Source organism: Monopterus albus, unplaced genomic scaffold (genome assembly GCF_001952655.1).
Source record: "Monopterus albus unplaced genomic scaffold, M_albus_1.0 scaffold54.1, whole genome shotgun sequence".
In the NCBI taxonomy this organism is placed as follows: Eukaryota; Metazoa; Chordata; class Actinopteri; order Synbranchiformes; family Synbranchidae; genus Monopterus; species Monopterus albus.
This window is the reverse complement of record NW_018127934.1, coordinates 1,254,618-1,279,019: the sequence shown is the minus strand read 5'-3', so window position 1 is coordinate 1,279,019 and position 24,402 is coordinate 1,254,618. Positions and strand designations below refer to the sequence as shown.

Below are 24,402 nucleotides of genomic sequence, written 5' to 3'. Positions count from 1 at the left end.
TCATGATTTCCCAGATACAGTGCATTAGGGCCACTATACATAAAATGTGACAGGCAGCTGAAAGTGCTAATTTAAGACAAATTAAATTCACCAACTCATTATAGCTGAAAGGATGTCTGCGTAGGTTAGAATGCAAATAGAGTGTTGGAGGTTAGGCCAGTTGAAGTCATGCGATGTGAAGTGACTAACAACAACCAAGTATTTTGTCCAAATTCTAATTATTGAAAAAAAAAAACTCTTACATACATGCCACAAAAAGAGGTACTCAAAAAAATCAAAGCAGCAGAGGCAAGCAGCAAGTTCCTGATTTTTAATGGGTCAAGCTTAAGAAATGTTTGACCCAGTACTTCCCATGATGTAGTTTCTGATCATTGTACTACCACAGTCTTAAATATTTTTTTTCTGCATGCCTGTTTTTAGGGCTGTTCTTTTTAAAAGGTAACTACAGTACACAGCCTCCCTCTGCTCTTGGGATGTGGCCTTGCGGCTATGTAATGTGTGACATGGAGGGTCAGGAAACATGGAGGAGACTGACTTCCTCTCAGTGTAGTATAGTCAGAGCTAACGGCCATGAGAAGCTAATGTTACACTTTCCTTTTCTCTGCTGGGGTGACGGGAGTCTGGTGGAGCTCCAACAGTCACTGCATGCATGTTAATGTCTCTTTGAGAGTTGGGTACCTGTGTACCCTACGGATACCCAAGTTGTAGGTGAGCTAGTGGTGCTATATGAAGGGCTCCCTGGTGTGTCTCTGGGGGAGTGTCAGTAACCTACCACACCTCTGTTTATCATGGTTAAACTTACTGTTCATCAGCCCTAAACATATTGTTAAGCTCTGAAAACTGCAGACTTACAGTATATTTGCTCTCATGTGTTGTGTTTACTGCCTTTGCTGAGTAATACACCTTGTTCATATACAAGGTAACGTTAGGGGCTGACAAAATAGTCTTGTCTATGACATCACAGTTAGGGAGGGGCCATAGGATTTAGCAGAACTGAACTTTCAAGTCTAAATAGTCAAACTGGCTAAATTTGACCAGAAAATGCCATATTTACACACAACATGAATTGCCTTGGAAAACCCGTCAGTGATAATGTGCTGTATGTCAGTTGGATTCTGTATTCACAAACAATTTGTTGTATTTTTGGACATGCTTTGCAACATCAGAATCCAACAAAACTGCCAGCACTTGGCCGATTTCACAAATGCATTTTGTTTGCAGCCTAACAATACCCATGGATCCAAGCACAGCAGCAGCTGAAACTAGTGCTCCGCATCTTGCATCTAGCAGTTTGTTGCAGGAAAAATGTTTCAGCTTGCTTCACATTTGACAGCATGGATAAACAAATCACATTCAGCTGACCATCAGATAAGTGTATCCCTCTAACTTTAAACCTTCAATCATCAACTGTCCACAAAAAGTCAGGCACCAGAGCAAATAGCTACAATCATAAAACCACACGCACAACACAGGAACAAAAAGAGCCAAAACATATTATCAATGTCATTTTTTCCAGACAGTGTCATTTTAGATATACAGCAGCTTTTATTAAAAAACAAACAAACAAAAAAAAAACATATTGAATAGAATAAAGGCTATGAGGCCACAGTGTTTTCCCCAGGCCCTTATACACAGAAAGGAAACTTGTCAGTCATATACATCCTACTTTTTCTTTTTAAGCAAACCTTGAAGTGGGGCTGGGCTATTAGTGGAATTTTATTTTCAACTACAACTACACTTTTGGTTTCCAATGATTATGAAAACAAAAATAATCAAGCTAAAACAATTATTGTGCCACATTCCATTTCACTTGTCTCTTGTTCTGTGTTGTAAATCCAGTGCACCCCTTCAGCACTAACATTTTTTTGTGAACTGAAACAGTACTTGAGTTGACAGCACCTAAAGCTCATTAATTCAATTCAATAAAACCTCTGCGAGTTAAAAGTCAGTAAGATTAATCTATCAAAACACCGGCTAAATGAGCACAAACCATAAACTTGCAGAGAAGCGATAATTCCAGCTTTGCCCATCACCCGTCATGCACTGCCAGTTTGTGTTAACAAAGCAAGGCTGTTAAGCTAATAGCTAATTGTTATGAACAAGCTAAAATGAAAGCTGAGCCTTATTGTTAAACACAAGGGAGACAGATAGAGGTGGCTGTGTCATGGTGATTTCTATAATCAATGAGTAAATGTTAAATTGTCATGATCTCAATATTGACCAAAATAATTGCGATTATAATTTCTGCCAAATTTGTGCAGCACTACCACAAAGTAATTACTGCTGTGTAATGAAACTGTCTTCTAGTGGCAATATAACACCCAGCTGGAAATGTAACATGCCTCTCTACCTTGTTTTAAAATACATGCATCATCTCCCGTGCGCACATGGGATTTTCTATTTCGTCTTTAACAGCCCAAATACATTTCTTTGATTTAAATTAAGGTTACATATTTCATGAAGAAGTTACCTAATACATATTTGCACAGTTATTTCACAGCTGTAGGTGCCAGGAAAATGTGAAAAAGTGAAAATGGAAGAGAAATTGGGTATTTAATAGAATATGGGCTGCTCTCAAAATATGTTACATCTTTTTGTTCACTTTTAGAGGTTTTCATCTGTGCCTGTGTGGGTGTGTGAGAATGTGTTTTTTTGGTGCTAATGTAGTGGCCAACCTGTGACACGCTGCTGTCTCCCTTGGGGGGTAAGTGTCATAATCACCCTCTGCTACCGGCCTTGAGAATGTTAAAAATGAGTTCTCTTGGCAACGGAGGTGACATGAAACTTCTTTAAAAATGATGTGGAAAAGTTTGAGAAGTCCTCACCAGGGACATGAACTGTCAGGAAGACAGATACCTCGGGTGAAGCAGGGACCATTCATTAATGTAACATGAACCTTCTACCATCTGTTTAAGATAACAACAGGAGGGTCCTCTTGAAGCGCACAGCTTATTGTGAGGTGGCGCAATAAGCTGTGCCACCTCACAGCTTATTGTCGACATGTCTAAGAGTCTCTAGGTGATTCACCATGTATCTTTTTCAGAGCATGTCATCAGAGTGCGGGTGAACGGGGAGCGCTAGCGAGTGGATTTTGGACAGAGCGCAAAGATTCCTTTAGCAAAATAAAAATTTGTCTGAATTTGTTTGTATATAAGATGTGATTTCCTGATATTGAATTAAATAATAGAGACTATGTAGAATGGATTTTCAAGATTATCTGTTTCCTATTTTTTTTTTTTTTTCCAATTTCAGAAGTGTGCTAACTTTGATAAAAACAGAGACAACAATGATAAGCAGCTGAACTGAGTGGCTAATGGTGGAAAACTGGTACCTAACAATCTGGTCATTTTCTGATTTGCTTCTGGAAACGCAAACAACAACCAAGTACCAACTGAGTGTACTGTATAATCCACACTTAGATAAACTAATAGTAACAATATAAACCTGATTACAAAATGTTTAAAGGATGCGAAAGTTTTGAAACTGCATAATGTTTTCTAAAGAATCCAACATACCCTCTGCAACATGCACAGTGAACAATATTCTAAGGTGGAATACTGCTCAGAACTACATTGGTATTCTGGCTACAACTGTCTGCACTATCGCCAGTTCTTCAATTTATAAGCCGCCTCCACGACAAATCCTATGTGTCCAACTACAAATAAAAATCTCTGGCCAGCACACTACTTGATCAAGATGGTGTTGCACCTTGCTACCCCCACTATCAGTATTCAAAGCACATGGCAGAGAGACATTTTCAAAACAAAGCAACTGCACCAGACAAAAAGCAGCTCCAAGTGGGCTTTAGAGCTCATTGGAGAAAGCCTGAAGGGGAGCTAATTCTTCATAATCAGTGGCAGTTGCACTGATGTCAGAGCTTAGGCAGTCATTGAAGACAAGCACAACTATCTTAGGAAGTGTCTGACTGAATGACAAGGGTCTAGAGGGGAGAAGGATGAAGTGGGAAAGTGAAACCATTAATGTGTGTGACAGGCCAAAAGAGAGAAACAAGAAGTAAAACTCTAATGAGAGAGGGATAGACACTAATTAAATGTGAGAGGAAATCTAAATGTGAAAATGTATTCAGGAGGCATGTCTGATAAAAGTGGCCTCTCCTCGAACATCTTGCCTTTTTATGGCTCTTTGAGTGGTGGTCAATTAAACTGGTGGTCATGCATGACTGAGGGAGATGTTCAGTAAAGCAGACAGGCATGTACACGCAGCACAGAGATGTGGTGTTCACTGTGATAGGTGTGAGGTGGCAATGCATTGATAGTCACATTAACTGATTACATAAAAAAGTCATCTTATTGAGAAGGGAAACAATTACCTACAGTATTTGTTCAGTCCTATCTTTATATTTATGCAATCTTACATTAAAGGTGCATTAACAAAGATTTTGCACAGTGTCTCTCAGTATACTATCCCCCTCCATGACGCTCTGCTGCCTACAGCCCTTCTGTTGTTATTCCTGCTTCTCTACCCTGTGTTTTGATATTCAGTCCAGACATTAGCCCTGCCTGACACCTAGCAAAGCCATTCATTTACACAAAGAGAGTGGGACAAAGACAGAGCAAAAACCAGGGCGAACATCAGTTTTGTGATGGAGAGTCTTAAAAGCAATAAAGCATTCAGATTTGATTCAGATTTGGCCTTCTTCCTTCTGGATGCATTAGCATCTAAAACTAATGTGTTTGTTTTGATAATGCTAGCAACCTAGCATGGCTGTGATTTTACCTTTGCATTGAATTAATATGATTTGTGTAACGTTAGCATTTTGTAAACTCTGTTCGGGACTGTCTCGTCAACCTCGTCACATGACATTGTGCCGCGCTGTAATGCTGCTGCAGAGCTGGGACTTGTTAGCCAGGAAATGGTAGTTTAAGATTGGTGGCTGCATTTTATACAGTTTGTCCCAGTCAGGCATCCATAATGCAACTTGTTGTTAAAACAAAACGTCACTTTATTTTGCATCTAACTAGACCTTTTAGCAGCTGAAAAGAAATGAATAATATTTGATATTAGTGTCTCATTTTAATACATTTTCCTTTTTCCTCACTGTTCCCTGGACACCTCAATCACCAGTCATGGTTGTGTTTGTTTGAAACTCATGCTGTACACACATTAGCTCGCCTGCCAGATGAGCCTGGCATGTTGGCCATATTGTGAATCATGTCTGGTTTTTCTCATCTCATCCTTCTGTTATGTCAGATTTTAAAAGCGTGAATGCAGCTTTTGCAAAAGCTGCAAAAGCATATCTTTTCCTCTGAGGAGAATATGTTGCTACAGTTTTCCCTAATGGAGTTGGAAAGTCACTTGGAACGGAGAAGAAAAAAAAATCATTGCACAAAAACATGACCCAGTAATCACTGTTGTGTTTTCATTAGTCATGGAAGACGCACAATGTTCAAACTGTCACTGTCACCTCAGATACCATCTATGGATGTCTGTGTTCATTTATTTTTCTCCTCAGTAGTCCAGAATCAAAACTGACTGGACAAGAAAATCAGAATGGGGATGGTGTTCACATCTTGCTGTTCACAAATGGGAAAACAGTTAGCCAGGAAGTGTCAAGTGTCACTTTTTCTGACACTGCCTGAAGTAGAGGTTGAATTAAAATATGTATAAGTGGTGCAGTAATACCAGGAGGATCTGTAGCTCAAAGTTGTCAGGAAACTTTCTTATATTTAAGTTAATACATCTGCATATATGAGACGTCTAAGAAAAAATTTGCTGTTATGTATGAAGTGAGGACTAGGAGGGGAACCATTTTGTGATGCCTGTGACAGTAACTATGAATAAAAATGTCACTTGTTGCAATGATGAGATTATTAAAAGCTGTAGCCACATGCCACTTTTATTAACAATGGGCCTATTTTCATCGTTAATAAATGCCGGGAGCAGTGTCAAAGACTGGCTCTTTAATGATTAGACTAGTTTCCAAAATACTGTCCTGTTTCCATCACACTTTGAGAATAATCAAGATTTTTATTTTCTTATAAAGGTAATGGACAAGGTTCCTCTGCTGCTTGATGTTCTGCCAGTCAGAGATTGTGCAAGAAGCCCTGCAATGACCAAAGTTTTTCCTATAATGTATATGGTTGGGAGAAATCCAGGGGTTAGGTTTATTTTTTCTTAATGTAAAATATTAGAAAAATTGTGTAGCACAGACAGTTTTAGATGTCATTCCAATGATTGAGTGTTATAAATTGATATAAATCTTGTGCATTAAAATGTCAGATTTTTTAAAATACATTTTAATTGCAATCTTATTTTTCTAGCGTTTGCGACTAGTGGTGAATGATATCCAGGGCAAAAACACCAGAGGCAGAGTAATTGGGAGGTTTTTTGTCAGACTGATATCATTTCATTTGGTCTGGTTGCTTTGGATGTCAGCTAAGATGAGTGTAATTCAAAGCAGACATCTTTTATTTATTCTGCTTTATTTGATAACCTGTCAAGATTAAAATCACCAATAACAAGTGACTCAGAGTGTTTTCACATTAGGCATGATTGCTTTGTACCACACCTGAACACGACTGCTCCCCCCCTCCCCTCTCTCCAACAGGTCTGCTTTCACTTTAGTAACATCCTTCTGTGCCCCAGCACACTTACATACAGTCTGATACAGTAGGTGGAAGTTTGCATGTAGTTGCTTTGCAGTCCACCAAGTAGAAGAAAGTAGCAGCAGCAACCACTCGTGTCATCAGCTGGCCGACATTTGTTTTAGTTCCACGTGCATTTAAGTATGACGAATATTTTGTGTGTAGTATCCAGTTGTTTTTATATATTGTCTGCCCAAATTTCAAGCTAACATTTTACTTCATTAGACCACAGAGATCCTTTTGAAGCCATGTTTGTCAGTATTTAAACTGACAGAATCGAACAGTTATGACATCACATACTGTAGCAGCCCACTTCCTTGTTTGAACACAGTTGCATTGCATCCTCCGTGGACTGTACTTGACTGCACATGAATCGTGCTCGAGGCCACCTCTTCAAGAGGACTTGGCCAGTACGCTTGTGTTCACACTGATCAAAATGACCCAGACTTGGGGTCAAGTGTACCCAGATCTGGGCCTGGGTCCTTAATGTGAAACTACCCTCAGTTGATGCAAAAGATGACATTTCCATCAGAGTTTCAGTACTGTAGCTGCAAATGGAGAGGCAGCAGATGCCAGTGACTGTGAGTTGAGAGTCCCCTCCAACACAGATATCCAGAGCACCATAATCATATTTCTTAAGTAATGACAAGGCAATAGAAAAAAATGTACAAACACATAAACCTTTCATTATACAAGGGTAAAACTGATCTGAGGAAGAAAAAAGCTATATGTGAATAGCTCACTAGCAGTACGTGGCTTGTGAGGTCATAGTTTCATAGTTAATAACACGTTAACACAAAGCTCACACAGCTCCTCAACACAACAGTAGACAGCTGGCCCTATGACCAGTCAAACCAAGTGAGCAACAGCCTCCTAACATAAATGTTTATTGCAAATTTCATGGTAATCCATCAGTAGGTGGTGAGATATTTCACTCAGAATTAAAAATGTCAACCTGCTGACAGTGTTAGACAAAATGTCAGGGAACAATCACAGTAGGAAGATTCGTCTTCTGGGAACCCGGAAGTCTATACCAAACTTTATGATAATCCACCTACTGTATATTTCAGACTGGACCAAAGTGATGGACTGACTGGCGCTGCTGCTTAAAAATATTATTGGTGGCATCAAAACTCTAAACTTGCAGTAGATTCCCACACATACATCATCTTATTATCCAGTTTTCACAATGCACTCACATTGGCAGTAAAAATATATATTACACAGAACATGTGACCACTACTTCTGAAGCTTGACTGTCATATAAATTAATGTTCGTAGGGGTTTTGCACAGAGAAACCCTGACATTTTTACCAGAACATAGAAGCTGGAATTTGGAACAAAGCATATAGAGGAGGCCAGACACCGTTTTCTTTTTGTTTCAGCCTACTCACTTAGTAAATGGACTGAAAGATGGGCTTCCTTTTATCTTTGCAGCATTGTACACCAGACAAATATTTGGAAATTTCAGCTGTTCAGACAAAAGACCATATTATACTACCATTCAGAGTATTATAATGCTTTCTAGGGCTGAATTATAATACAAGATCATGAACTTGGACACAAAACCTATAGTATCACAATGTAGAAAACGTATATGCAGTGGCAGGATGGAGCAGGGATTCAACACAGGCTCCCCAGATGAGTGCAGTATCACTATAGGCCTCTGATGAAAGCAGTGTATGTCATCCTGACTGTCATCAGTGACTACTCTACAGACAAACACCTTCACAGTCATTTTCACTTAAAGCTAAAATTAAAAATCCTTATGCTTTACTCCTAGTCTCAGACTTATAAAGAATATATACAGTAATAATAAAAGCTATACATGGTGTTTTTCTATTTTTATATTTCCAGAAGTCTCTTAAGGTGGTTAAGAATAAGTGTCTGCAACATGCAGAGATGCACACACAGAGTCATGTTTAAAGTGACAAAACTTCTGTCTTTGTGAGGATACTCACTGACATAATGCATTCTCTGGCACCCTACCCCAACCTTAGCCATCAAAACTAAATGCCTAACCATAACCCTACCCTAATCCTAATTCTAACCTGAACCATAAAACCAAATCTTAACCCTCAAAAAAGTGTTTTACAAAGTGAGGATCAGCCAAAATGTCCTCACATTCCGAAAAAGTATAAACTGTGTAGCAAAAAATACTTCTTGGTGCTCACTATGTAGCAAGTACAAGAACACACTCACACAGCCCTCCATCCTACATAACCTATACAACTCATACGGTCTTTTGTCTCTTCCCTTTCAAAAGACCCAGAGGAGCAGCTCCTGTAATAGCGCTACGAACTCCACCAACATTAACTACAACATACATTACACTGGCAAGTTTTATGAACTTTAGTCATCGTGGAAACAGTCATAAACACAACGACAAGCGTAGTGAAATTCAGTCATCATGAAAACCGTCATAAATATGCCTTTATGATGAAGAACTGTCATGATTTTATTACGTTAAGCCACACAAACTACTTGGTTAGGTTTAGGAACTACCTGAAAAACACTTGAGGCACTGGACCTGGACTCTGCTGACCTGGGGGAAAAGTCAAAACCTTCTCCTATATTGTGGACTTTCTGGCTTTATATATTACATCTCTTAACTTACTCTTCTGCTCATATCATAATTACTAGGGTCAACCACAGGTCACCAAGCTATAACATGTAACTGTTGGTCCTAATAACCTGCTGGCATAAATGACATGTCCAAGACAATTCTGTAATTCAAATTGACCTTGCTTGTTTGACGTGAAGGATGATTCCCTATTTCACAGCTTATCCTCACTGTACAAATAATTCCCTATGTGAATTATGTACAATGCGTTTTCATAATCCCCCCTCTGAATCATAATACTGTTTGAACATTACAAACCATATTCTCTTGGTGGATCAGTGGCATAATATTTAAACCATTTTAGGAGCAAAATGTATTGTTTCATGTTCTGATGTGCACCCCTACAAATGATTTAAACGAAAAACAAACTAAGGGGTAGATGTACTGCAGGGTAAATCCTCGCCATTCATTAAATATTGCCACTCTAAGGATGCATATGATTGAACACGTGAGGTGCTCTTAAAGCTTACTACTTCACTGAAAGTAGTTCTAAAAAGACTTGGGAGGATGTGTGTGTTGACCACATCCATAGCCAGTGCCCACCACTACTCATACTGCAAAAAAATGCAGTCAAACAAAAATAAGTGATTAGTCTTATTCCACCGTGTTAGCTCATCATATAACACTGTCAGATGAGTTGCAATGTAACATGCAACCATAGCTGCTGTAGTTCCTACCGCTGTGAAACAGCTGCTTTTTTGCTGATCCAATCAAACACAATTAGTATCTTCAACATAAACACCCTGCTATTTCTCATCTCTCTCTGCCTCTCTCTCTCTCATTTGGACACATTTGCACAATTGCAGTTTCCCCCTCCCTTTATTAATACCACTTTCCTATAGGGAGCTGGCAAAGTTAAGTGAGCTCTCCATCTGTTAAATTAGAGTGTCAAAACTTTTAGCTGCTGAGTGATCCAGAGACATAATCCCATGTCTCTTTGGGTAATGAATTGTACTCATGCTAATTAGTGTGCACACGTCCAGCAGTAGCAGTGAGAATGTCCTAATCAAACAGACCTATGATTTTGTCATGTCTCCTCTCTGGGACAGGGGTAGATTGGCCTCGGCTCAATCCTCTACTGCTCCATCTCCCCCTGAAGGACAGTTTTTTAGATGTATAGTATGGAGCAACATGAAAAATTAATATGTGATTTAGAAGAAGCAGCTTTTATTTTATTGTCATTGTAACATTATGACATGTACAACAAAATTTTGTTTGGAGCCGAGGGCCCCGGGCCGCTGCGTGCAAACGCGCCGCCATTACGGGCAACTTGGGGGGTTCCAGTGTCTTGCCCAAGGACACTTTGACATGTGGACCGCAGGCACTGAGATTTAAACCTTCAACCTTCCGGTTGGGAGACATCTGCTCTACCCACTGCACCACTGTCGCCCCCTTATGACAATGGTCCTCAGTTGCACTTGAAAATAGGGACATTTTAATTATGTAGATATATTTTTCTAGAGACTTTGGTTTTGAGCAACTGGCTCTTTTAGTTTAGGCAGTCTGTATGGAAGATGTATACTTTAGATTAATAATTTTTGAACAGACAAATTACACCTAATCAGCAAACAATGACAGACTGTAATGCAACTAGACAAACATATGTTCAAAGGCTGCATTTCCTGAAACAGTATTTGGGCCTTGTATGAATGGGTTTTATCAGTCTATGCAATAGACTGATAGAATGGGAGAGTGAGAGTGACACAGAGAAGGAGAATGTCTTCAAGGGTGAATGGAGCAGAGGGTGTCTGTGTTACTAAACACTGGATATAATAGAGGCCAAGGATTAGATGGTAAACTTTATACCCCTGCACCCAGACATACAAATACACTACATCGCATCAGGGCTTTATCTGGCCTTTTATTTGCCTTTATCGAGCATGGCGGAGGCAGCCCGCTCAGCGTTAACAATGTCAGGCTAAAGTCATTTCACACAACACTACTTGGTCATGTAAGCTGACAACTTTTATATTACCTTATGCCCTTGCTTGGCTCTCTCGTATAGGCTTATCATAAGCAGGGAGTGGCACCACCACTTGCTTCTCAGCACCAAAAGTGGGGTAAAGTGTGCTAATTTCAAGTATGGGGGAGCCATTACTAGGAAGTGAGTATAACTCGTAGTGGCAGACAAAACTGCCTGGAAACAGGAAGCGCACATTACTCATGGATCTGCTACATGCAGCCCTGAGTTTAAATGTTCATTATTGGGTGTTGGTGTGCATCATGCAGCCCTGAGTTTAAATGTTTATTATTGGGTGTTGGTGTGCATCAAAGCTTTCACTTGCAGCTTATTCTTCAGTTGATGAAGAGGGTGTGTGTGTGTGTGTGTGTGTGTGCGCGCGTGTGCGCGTGTGTGCGTGCATGTTGAAGCTTTTGTGAGAGGTTCATCAGCACAGTCTTTTAATTAACCTCATGCCCTGTTACTATCCACACTGTTAGGACTTGGCTGACCTTACACTGATTTACGCCACAGTAAAAGTGACAAGGTTATGGAAATACTGGCTGATGCATGACGTGACAGAGGTTTTGCTGGACCAACCTTTAACAGGATGACAGAGGCTATTATCCTTGGTGTCAAATGAAAAGGCGTAAGATGGAAATGCCCCTTGGAGCCAGAGCAACCAGGGAAATGAACTAATGGTGGACAACCAAACACTTTATGTTGACTTAGTCATCTCTTGAGAGGAGTTAAGACAGACATTTACACACTACAATATTTGATGAAAAATGCATTTTGATGGTAGTAAATAAATTTTCTAATTGTGCTGTAAATAAGTAACTATTTTATTATTAATGTCACAATAGTGAAAATGCTTATCCAATTGCTCAGAGCCCACACCGACAGTTTCAAATTGCTTCTTCTGTCTGGAAAACTGTTGAAATACCAAAATATTCAGTTTCCCATCACAGAAGACAAAAAGGTGGCAACATTTACATTGGTAAAACTAAAACTCATGAGTTTTTGACATTTATGCTTGAAAAGTGACTTCAGTTACTCAAGTAATCCATTTTTTTTTTACAGCTCGACTTAAGAATATAAAAACTAATGATATATTTGAAAAACATATCAATGTAATTCTATTTGTTAAACTGCTCTCCTTGTAGTTCAACTTTAATGTGTTGGCTTCAGTTTTTATATACCTTTTATAATTTTATTTATTCTCCATTTTGTGTACGTGATCTGCATGTCAGTATGGCACCGTTCTATGCCTGCCATGCACTATTAAGCTAATTGTATTGGATTTTGTCACTGAGTAAATGACTCAGTGCTGCATTTTTCCTCCCAATATGTCCTTGTTTTTGTTCCTCATCATTATTTAATCCTTAATCTGAAATGACATGGGCACATACAGAATATGAATCACTTAACAGGGGACCTGCCATAATCATCTTAAAACCATAATTTTTGTCAATTAAACAACAGAAACCAAGGGAGAGCACAATAATTCTGTTCAGTTGTGCATTACTTGTGGCTGAGCAGATACAGCAGAGTGATGATGCTTGATTGAATGCTCAGTTTTTTCTCTCTGTGTACTGCTAAATCAATTAAACATGTGATATGGGTGCATTCATCAGCACATAATTACCTTGTCATCTCAGTTAATTAGCATCCTATAGGGACTCACAGCCCACAAGGTAACTGCCCATCAAACAGCAGGGCAGATGACTACATAATAAGATGACTTGAGAGAAGTGCACTTGGGTCAAAAGGTAGGTCTCTTTCCCACTGGAACTGTGCACTGTAAACCTGGGGTTCATGCTACATTCAAATTACATTCAAAGCATACAAAATAATAACATCATTACATATTATACTCTGACCATTTTTCATGCAAATAAGAGAAGAGTTTGAACTCAATATGAAGAAAGGAAGATACTTAATACAACTGTATTCAATCTGCAATTGCCAGTAGTTTTAAATCAAGTCCACTGATCATTTACGAAGGTGTTGCTTAAGGATCAATATTAGGCCCTATTGCTCTTCTCTGTTGTCCCTCAGTTCTGTAATGTACATTTCTATGCTAGCGATCTTATCCTGTATGACACTAATTATACTGCAGACCAGGCCTTCTCCAGACTACAACTTGCTTTTGATGATTGGCATTTTTCTCTGTTCAATTTAAAGCCTGTATTAAACTCAAAAAAGGCAAAATGTGTGCACTTCACAAGAGCACAAAATATTTATGCCCTCAGCCCTATCTACACTTTAGACAAAATTGAACTGAGACAGTCCAGCATAACAAATATTTATGAACTTGCCTTGGCAGCACTTTGTCTTAAAGGGCCCCATTTTGAGGATCCATGGCATCTGATCAAGATGTAATGGCGCAAGTGGTGTTTGGGTGGGTCCATGTTCATTTCAGTAATTTGATGACAAGAAAAAATGGCTCAAGTGCCCGTGCAAGTAGCAAAAGGGCTGTACTCGATTTCCTCATTAAAGCAGGGGTGTGTTTTAGGCGTAACATGCAATTATCCAATCAGCACGTAACCTCACATCCTGGTAATTGTGCAGGTAGGAAATTAGGAAACGCAGATGCACTACCCGCGCCACACGCCATATGTTTGTTGCAAGATAAGGCCCATGAAGTTTATGTTGAATATTTTGTCTATATAGAGATAAAGGTTACATCTCCTACAAGGGCAGAAAGACAATAGCACAGTCCACCATACTGCCTACTCTGGAGTATGGAAACATTCCTTATGGCAATGCTGCTGCTACAACTTTTAAACCACAGGATGCTGTCTATCACAGCGCTATTCAGTTTATTACAAAAGACAGTTACGCTATTCACCATTGTGAGCTATACAATAGGACTGGCCGGTCATCGCTGGGAACTAAAGCATGCCCACATATTTACATCTTCATCTTTAAAGCCATGCAGTCAAAATGACCACACTACTTAGTATAAAATCTGTACTTAAGTTTAGTTCTTGCAACCATAATACAAGAGCACAGATGAGATTGGCATTACAAAGGCCTCATATCAAGTCTGATATGGGAAAGTCTGGTTTCTGGTATTATGTATTATCCTATTAATGGAATGGTTTGCAATGTATCCTGAAACAGGAAACAGTTTAAAATTCACTTTACAATAATCTTAAAGATAAATGATTGATGATTTATTGAGTTGTATTTATTTAGTTATGATTCTTTTTGTCAGCGTAGAAATTATTTTTTTGCTGATTTCACAATTTTACTAACTTCTGTGTTTGTATTTTATGATATTATGATTTTACTAAGTTATGTATACTAATATTATCCAAGTCTACCTTATAAAAGAAATCTCGATCTCAATGGCACTTTCAGGTAAAATAAAAAATATAATTTGCAATTTGATGATTTCAGTGACTCACGGTCTTCCAGCTAAACAGCTAGGAAATGCAATGCCAAATACAAAGACAGCAGAAACAAACAGAAGCATCACTTAAATCATACACGTGTGTGCTTAGAGTCACAGATTACCCTATCAGGCATGTCCTTGGGAAGAAAAAGAAAAAAAACAGAACAACAAATTAAATATCCACAGGTCCTTGATTTAAAAAAAAAAATCTTGCTGGTTTTCACCTGCAGAAAAGCTTTTTATCCTTTGTTCAGAGGGTTTTTAAAAATCCTGATATATGAAACGATTCTGGCAGTGTTCATTGATCTGCAAGCTGCGTCTAGATGTTGTTTTTGGAGATTGGGCAGGATGAAGCAGCTTACGTAAGCAACAGTCGAAGTCATCGGGGGAAGGAGCAATTTAGCCCCACATCTATGTTAGAAGAGAAGTGATGAGATATTACCAATATCAGCACACTCACGCTGTGCTTAAGCACATGACATGGGTTCCAGAGCCCAACGACTAATAAAGACATTGCTGCAGAATGCTCTGCATGAACATCTGCTCATTACATTGAAATTGCTACATTACCAGCTGTGAAAATTAACTGGGAACCTGTGCCATCATGTCACTCAAAATAGAGTAATGGAGCACTTGAGTGATATATATGTTTATCATTATTCTAGCAATTAAAATGCACATACAGTATGTATTGAAGGTCTGCAGATACAAAGTTTGACTATCTTTAATATAAAAAACTAGTTCTGCAGCAAGCAACAAAACAAATGATTAATTGACTAAACGAATTCAATGGACGTAGTGCTTGTGATGGTTTGCAGTCATTTGTGTATTTAAATCAGCTGTCCTCCAATTAGTTAATTTGTTCCAATTAAAGGATTCATACACACAGAGACCGACTGAACAGAAACAATATGTTATTTGTTAAGATACAGTTAAAGCTACATTGATTGATGTTTTTCTGTTTTTTTTGGGGGGGGGGGTCACTTGGTGACAGGAAAATCTGTAAGCACGACACCGTCATATGATCACATAAAAGAGGTGTTCAGCAAATGTTCTAGCAACATTTTTATTTATTTTTTTATTTTTTACATATTTATGCAACACAGACAAGGAACAACATTACCATTCAAATGAAGTCATGCATTTAAATCCGATACTCACTTTCCTGTTTTTATTTTTGCCAACTCCCAAGGGGTATATCCAGCTCTATGATTGCTTAATTCTATACTACAATCACCAGCTAGTTGCTGTTTGGTGCTGGGCAAAAAGCATTTTTAATGAAAACATGGCTGACAGCAGAACTAGTGGGCCAGAAAACCAAAACAATACGCTGAAAGATATTAAAACTCTCCACAAAGCTGAGAGAAACTGCAGAGTGGAGTGATTATTGTCATGATTTGTTTACTGTGAGCAACCTTTTTCACATTATGCACATCATTTTATCCACCATTAACATAAAATATTGATTTATGCTGCTTTAAATTATGCCAAATATCCACACAATTAAATCCAAAAATCAAATTATTGAGCTGAAGAGGCCTGTTTGTCCATGACTGAACAACTTTTCACTGTTGCTCTTCACGTGTGCCATGTATGTAACAGCTAAACCAAGAGGAGATACACAAGGAACAGGTAGAGAGTATTCAATTTAGCCTCTGAACTTTATGTGAAAGCATGGCAAGGAAACAAGAGTAAATTAAGTTACGTTTGAGGGAATGAAATCAGTATCTCTACAATAAATCATTAGTCTGAACAAGCTGGGCATGCCACATTTTTGCAAGAGGCTTAATGTTGGCCACAACAAGAAGTAACTTCACTGTCTATGGCTACAGTTAATAGCAGCCTCATTTTACATAATTTGAGTAATTTGAGGGCACCAGTTAGTGAATCAAGACAACAATTTACTAATTCAAGGAAACAAATAAAGCTATTATTAATTTAAGGGAAAAATACTAACAAATCATCTGAAAATCTGCCCATGAAACTTGCCTGAAGCAATCAAACAATTCATTCTCAGTGATCATTCTCTTTCTCTGCAAACTAAATATGTAAACATTTAGAAATAAGACCCGTATTAAAGAGAGTTGTATGTATAGAAAACACTTAAATCTGTTAATGGAAAAACTATAACAAGATTTTTAATAAGCAAGCAACACCTACAGTATAAACTACTCAGAGCCACAATAGTCATTTCAAATGGATGTAATAAAAAGTTATCCATATTTGCTGCTGTATACGTTACAAAGCTACACTTAAAACAAGAGATGACTTCATTTTATGACCGTGTTACAGCATTAGTGACCAAAGGTCATTCCGCAACAGCTGTTTTATGGAAGATAAGTTTCGGGGGCAATTAATTTTAGTAAAGTAGCACAGTTTTAAAAATGAAAAGCTCTGAGGACACTGGTGACATTTTGGTGTTAGAAGTGATTGGTGAAGTGGTGATTTTTTTAAATCTTCACGGAACAATATTTAGATGAACTCTTTAAGGTGGTGATGGACATTATTTCTAACCATCCTAGCATACACTTAGCTTTACCTGTGACTTTGTCTTTCAGTTTTGGGAACTGCACAAAAAGCACATGTTCCCGTCAGCCATCATGGTTACTGAAGTGCCTGGTGGCACTCCGTGTATGTTTGTGTGGGCACAAACATTCATTTAGTGTTAGCCTACTAAAAGTAAATGACTTTCAGCCTGCTACAGTAGGTTGTTATAGAACTGTGTAAGAGTTTTGTACCACTGAACAGAGACAAAAGGAAATAGAATTGTTTTGTATTTTCAGATGACCACATTTAAAGCTTTTGAAGAAAAATATACTGTGAGGAACCTCGTAGTGTATTTGTTCCAAGGCCATAGAATTTCTGAATTCCAATTAAATAATGCCCTGAGTCATCTGAATAGTTCAATGCCACAACTATTTAAGAGATACCTGCTCAAAGCAGCAGTGGCAATGAAAATGAAAATTACTAACGGTGAACTCAAGCCTAAAAATGAATCCAAAACAATCTGGGTAAATATATTTTATAAAATATGACAGAATGAAAATGAATTCATAAACTCTTCTGCCTACAGAGGTTTACATAGTGAAATATTTTAATTTTAATACAAGCAAAACAAAAACTATCATGAAAGCAAGCCTGCTTTTTTGTCATAGACAGTATTTCACATTTCATATGGCGTTCTTCTGACTACATGTAAATGTAGTATTGTAGTATGTATATTCTGATGGTTTTAAAGAAGTGTACCAATTTAGTGGTAATGGGTGATAAAGTTACAGTAAAACTCAAAATACATTAGTTTGATATTTTAACTGAGGTTTTTGTTTTTATTCCGTCCAGCTCAGAGTAAAATCCTATCAACATATGCTTTTTGTTGAAAACGTATTTCGGCAAAGTTAAACTGCTTCTTAACATTGCAGCTAGGTAAGAACATGAGAAAACAGGAATCGTATAATTAACAACAAACCTGGAAACATTACACAGTAGCACACAAGCTACAACATGCTATTCAGCCCTTTACATCCTCCCTGCAGAATATAGTAAATTATAAAACAAAGGTCTCCATGTCCTGGCAGGACAAACTGTCTAACAGAAATTCTTTTCTACCTTCTATACTAGTGTTGGTGTTAAAGGCTCAGTGACAAGGGCTCAACAACGGACGAGCAACCTTTCGTTTGTTTACAAAGAGTCACATAAGGGACCTGATAAAAGTACTTGAAAGAAAATTATTTTTTTCCCCAGCCTTTCCTTGAATTGAAATTTAGGAGCAACCTCGAGGAATAAACTGACTTCAAGCAATCATGTTTATTACACAGTGTAATCTGTAGTCTTGAACCTCAGTTCAGTAGCATTTATATTGATGCTAAAGAGGGATTATAACTTTAAACATAACTAAACTAAAGTGGTTTATATAATAAATGTAATGCATTATACGATAAATTAAATTTCCTTGTGCATTACAAAATGATTAAACTGTAGTGGATCATTATAGTGTGATTAAGGGTGTATGTGGGCTAGGTAAAAATCATTTTACAAAGTAATGATTTTAGTCAACAGCCTCCAAGCTTATATCATCATTATCAGGGTTGCAGTTTTGAGTATTAATCAAGAGATCGTTTTATTTATGTAAGCAGCACACTTTGTAAACTGATTAAGTTTGGATACTTTATCTCTCAGTTTAAAAGGGGATGAAAGGAAAAAATAATTAAAATACTCATATCATATTAAACGGGTGTGGTTATCATATACCATGGCAGAATCCCCTTATTTAATGCACTTACCTATATCACCAGGTTGGATGCAAAACCTCCCATGTCAGTCAGCTTTAGTAAACGGGTCAAACATTGGTCCCTGCGGTGAAATGAGAAATCCAATTAAGCAGGGGGACATCACATGGTGATAGGTACATATAGCCAAATTGTCATACAAAAAGGAATGAACAAACGTTGTGCTCGAGTGTGTATTCAATTGTTCGACAAAGTGTTTAACAACTGGAGAACTTACTTTTTTCCAAACATTGTAAAACTTTATATTTTCCCAATGGCTCTAAAAATTTGCATTCAAAGGGATGCATTCGCCCAATGGGACATACACTGTTATAAACAATGACACATTCTTTAATGAATAATACATTTGATGGGACTGCTCTGAGAATGCTGAAGTTATAAAAGGACCAGCCCTCCAGTTTTTTAGGCACATTGTGTGTTTAAAAAAAAAAAAAAGCTAAAAATGCTTGAAGATACAATTCTTCACATTGAGTAAGACATTATCACCAAAAAGAAGACAGTACGGTAAACCTTTAATAAGTTGTTTGCATTTTGCTTCATTGTATCTTTCTCTTTGCCACAGGAAACCAAAGCAAGCAGTTCAGTTACGTTTGTTTTCAACTGCCCTCTGACTTAATTGCTCCATTAGTTAATTAGTTATTTATCTTTCACCACTTAAAGCCCACATGTAATAATGCATTAAGAACTGCTGCTATAGAGACCTACAGTTTTTTTTTTTTTTTGAAAAGAGAGAGGGGGGGGGGGGTGGGGTGGAATAAAATCAAATTAACATTAATGAAGTGAGTTACATGACTGTGTATGGGGATAAAGGGGCCAGGTCTCAAAAGACACTCAATATCAAAAGACAAAGGGAGGTGAAAGGCAGGCTTGTATTAACACACAACAAACTTCCTAGACACTTTAATTGCCACCTTAACCTCTGGTGTCAGAGCCATTTAGTCGCCACAAAGGCATGACATGCTAAGGGAAGTAGAAGGGGAGAAAAAACTCAAGCTGTGCACTGCATCAACCTCACTTATCCTCCTTAGCCTCTGACACTGTGTTCCCCTATAGAGCTTTGCCAATAAACCACTAAAACTCCCCCAAGGCTCTGGTAAACATTACTGTACAAGCCCACATTGCTGTTATGACCTCTCTCATTCAGTGTTGGTAATGCTGGCTCTTAATTGCCATCTTCTGTCATTTGGGCAAACTGTAAATGTGTAACCACTAGCCTCACCGGTTGCAGAAAGTGCATTACATAACATAAGCTCATTCTTAACGCACACTAAAAGGCTCTTTTCTCTGCGGATTACAGCTGAGGAAGAGGTACATCATAAGAAAGTTGCAAAGTTGACAGATGAAAGGGAGTCTTTACTGAGTCTTCAAGTAGTTTTTTTCCCCCATCTTCTTTTATATTCTTCCCCTTTTCTTTGCACACACACACACACTCAGTAGCCAGTGTTAGAGATTTGTCTGAGCATTCTGCATTTTAGGCAGGGAAACTGTGTGAAATGTGTATATATGTGCATGTGCAATATGTGAAATATGGCTCACGAGTATGTGCATGTGCAATATGTGAAATATGACTCACGAATGTGTAAAGTGTGCAAAGGGAATGTGCGATATGCATTGTATTGTTTTTAAACGGTACACTAGGCCAGTGATGAATGTGCATGTTTTTGAGTGGTGAAGGCTCATGATGAGTAATGCAGTTTCCATCAATGTGGATTAATTAATTTTACCTCTAGCCAGTTTAATAAGTACTGTACATCTGGCTATAAGTAATGCAGTCTAATACAACAGACCTGCAATAAATCCTACCCTCATTAATTTTAAAAGTTTTCATTGAAACTGTTTTAAGAGGTGTTGATACACATCCTCCTCATCACATACAAAGCCCCCTTCTACCTGTCCAATCTCTTCCACTATCACACGCCAGCACAGCACCTCTGTAAATGTACTATTGGTATTATAAATTGTCTGGAGTTATGTCACATTGTCATCTTGTTATTGCTGAAAACTACAAGTTTGAAAATGGGGGTGGGGTGTTAGAAATCCTAATCTCTGGTGACAGTTGAGTTGCATTGTGGGCAATGCAGGCATCGAGTTTTGACAAGAAAGAAAAATGAATGGATTTAACCTGACAGTATCTCTGTCGGTTAGATTTACCAACCTTGGAGCTACTTGAAAGGGACTGACGTTTCCACTACTCGGTGGGACTTAATGGTAAGTTTAAAAAAAAAAAAAACACAGGTTGCTCTGTTAATGCCTTGTTTCTGTAGAGAGAAGTGTTGTAAGGCTAGAGATATTATTATGTCTGCATTATGCCAGTTAAAATATGGCGTTTCTCAATTACCTGCTTTGTTTAGGGTGTTACAAATCTATTTTCATCGGTACGTATGCCGTTGTTTACCCATCTACGGAGCAGACCATGGTATTTCCTTAAAAGTAAATGCCATGAAGGCATCCAGGCATGAAATGTCACACTAATTCAGGGCACAAACACAAAATGTGAGCTCAGAAAGGACTTGCTGAACCCATACAGAGCAATTTGGTGAAAAGGTGGTCCAAGAAGACTGACATAAAATGGACTGCAGACACAGTCCTGATTGATTTTGCAACAACAATTGAAACATTGTTGCTCACAAATTTTTAGAGCAAAATCTATTACTTCGTTCTATAACTCGATCATAACTTCCAATTATTGTAGGTGTGACAAATAGCACTTAAGACATTCTATCCTTAAAAGATTATTATTGATTACATACTTAGCTGAAAATAACAGAAGTGCTACATCTCAGTGGTAACTTGGTGTCAGTTCTAAAACAAATTAATTATAAATATTTTTATATTTCATTCTGCAACAGGTTTCTTCTTTAACTAAGATTTAGTTGGCACGGTTGTGGTCTTGCTGATGGCTGAGCTTAAATCTTAAATTAAAAATGATTAATAAATCAGTGAATGAAAGTTCATGCATGACCTTACAAACTAATTTTTACTATACTTTTATTTGTGTTTAAATTGGTTTATTTTTGCAGGGTCTAAGGATGTGGAGGATATTAGAATCAGAATTAAAACCAGAATCAGCTTTATTGGCCACATGTGTTGGGCACATGAGGAATGTGACTCCGGTACAGTGGCTCTCAATCTGTATGTACAGTGATGAGCTGTACTGGCCACATGTGTTGGGCACATGAGGAATGTGAGTGACTCCGGTACAGTGGCTCTCAATCTGTATGTACAGTGTTCTTCAGTAAGGCATCAGTAAGGCAACAAGTAAACAAGACAGAGAACAAGAGAAGATAAAGCGTGCAAACAAGAATGTGGATAAGGAAATAAATATAGTTTTGAGGGAGTTTTTCAGATAGTGTGTGTACAAAAGTATATTTACAAGATGCTGTACTGAGGGTTGTTGTTCTGTTATACAGTCATGGGTTAAGTGTTCATCAGTGTGATGGCACAGGGGAAGAAACCGACCTTGTGTCTGGTAGTTCTGGCGCACAATGACTTGTAGCAACGCTGTCCAGGGGGAGCAGTTCAGACAGTTTGTTTCTGTGGTGTGAGGGGTCTTTAGAAAATGTAATCATTTGGCGCTAAACAGCGTAATTGCTTGTGTTCATATTTACTAAGGAGCGGCAGTGGGGTTTTGCACCAGAGCAACAGAAGAACAGCAGCGCCACAGGAATTAACACATTTGGTCTCAGACGATATTTATTTTATGGCGTTCCCATTCAGGATGCCAAAATAAGAAAGGAGAGAATAGAAATTTCTACAAATACCCTCAACGCCTCATTTACCACTGCTGTGACAGAGGGAGCTGCAGCTGAAATTCAAATTAAGGAGAAAGTAGGTGTAAAATGTGGGGCCCTGTGCTCAGTGTGGCAGCTGTTAGTCATTTGAGGCCTTGTTAGAGTTAAGAATATGTTTGAGGAGAGAGGGGTGTTTGTAAATTGTAACGCTCTCCAGAAGAGAATGTGAGGGACTTTTACAGGCTTTCAGGTCAAACTTCAATTATTGAACAAAATAGAAGATGATACAACTGGCAGAAGACCATGCGATTGCAGCTCCAAAATACATTTGTTGATTTCTTCAAACATATTAAAGTTCAGTTGCTGTAAACTTACACTTTCTTCTACACTTCCTCTGAGTCCACATGTGCCCAACAGTATATAGGAACCAGACTCTAAGCAGTGGTGTATTCAAATTAACATGGCTGCAGCTGTGCTCACTGACATCAGTGTTGGTAAATACACCACTAAATTGAAAAATTACGATGCTGCAATATTTTGCACACCTGACAGTAATTTCCAACAGGTTGAGTAAATATCCCCCATGGTGTCATATCTTGTACAGACTGTAAATTTCCTTGAGGATAATTTGTGGTACTGGGCTGTACTAATAAAATTTGATGCGATTTGACCTAATTACATTTGGCCCACATCACCACTGTCATGACTGTGTCTTGTACATAACAGCACCCAAACAAAAACTTAAAAAGAAAAGGATTCAGAGCTAAAGGGTGGTTGCATAAATAAGATAACCTCTCTAGCATCTGTTCAACATTCACGAGAATCCGCACTTCAGCATCACTGTCTGCTGCACTGCTGTATCAATTCAGTCCTACGTGTTTAGGATAACTTGTGTTCCAAGACTAATCCTAAGCATATGAAAGGAGAAAGAGCGAAAGGGAGGGTGAGAGCGTGTGTGTGTGTGTATATGTTTGTGTTTAACCGAAAGAGATGAGGAAAGTGTGTGCACCAGAGATATAAGATGAGAGAGAGGGCTAAAGGAAGAGTGTATAACTCCCGCTGTCAAGATAATCTTATTGTAGCGTGTGATGCCTCATTATGCTCTCATCTTACTGTATACTGTGAGGACCCATGTGATTCAAAAGTAAGCAGTCTGTGAAATTCACTCTTATATGTGAGATACAATCGGATTATAAAAATGTTTGGGATTTTAAAACTCCTGCAAACTGTGCTTTTTCATAAATGTCTGTTGATTTTTTTCTATATTAGTACTAAAGATTGCAACTGATCAGAACTGGACCAGAAACAGACAAACCTAAATACTTGCAAGTGTTCAGTACTATTGAATACTAATTTGATGAACAAATATGATTTGTGATTTCTGGGTTGCAAGCGAGAGCAGACGTCTTTACTGCTCTTCTTGTCTGTTCTACGATTTTTCACATCTTCTACATTTTCAAGTCTTGGAACAAATTCTACAACTATTAAAATGCCTCCAAGAGGGAAAAGAGCTAATAAATCAGAAGCGAACGAGGATGTTGAAGCAGAAGAGGATTATATTTCAGCGGCACAAGTAACAGAGATGTTGAGTCAGCAGAAGCAGATGTACACCGCACTGTTGAGCCAACAACAAGACAACTTCAAAGGTTTTGTGCAACTACTTATGGAGACAAATAACAAGAGACTCGACGACATGACCAGAGAAATACAAGAGATAAAGACGAGTTTGCAGTTTACCCAGCGAGAGGTGGATGTGATTAAAGCAGCCATGGGTGAACAGAAAATACAAACCAAGGAAACAAGGGATGATGTCTA

General features: G+C 38.2%; 1 long non-coding RNA gene across 1 annotated transcript in view; it reads right to left on the bottom strand.

Moving 5' to 3' along the window:
• LOC109961287 (uncharacterized) overlaps positions 1 to 24,402 on the bottom strand; it is a 184,933-nt gene that overhangs the window by 19,802 nt on the left and 140,729 nt on the right. The window contains exon 3 of the long non-coding RNA XR_002275117.1: positions 18,851 to 18,920. This is a non-coding gene — a long non-coding RNA (uncharacterized LOC109961287). The remainder of the gene's footprint in view (positions 1 to 18,850; positions 18,921 to 24,402) is intronic.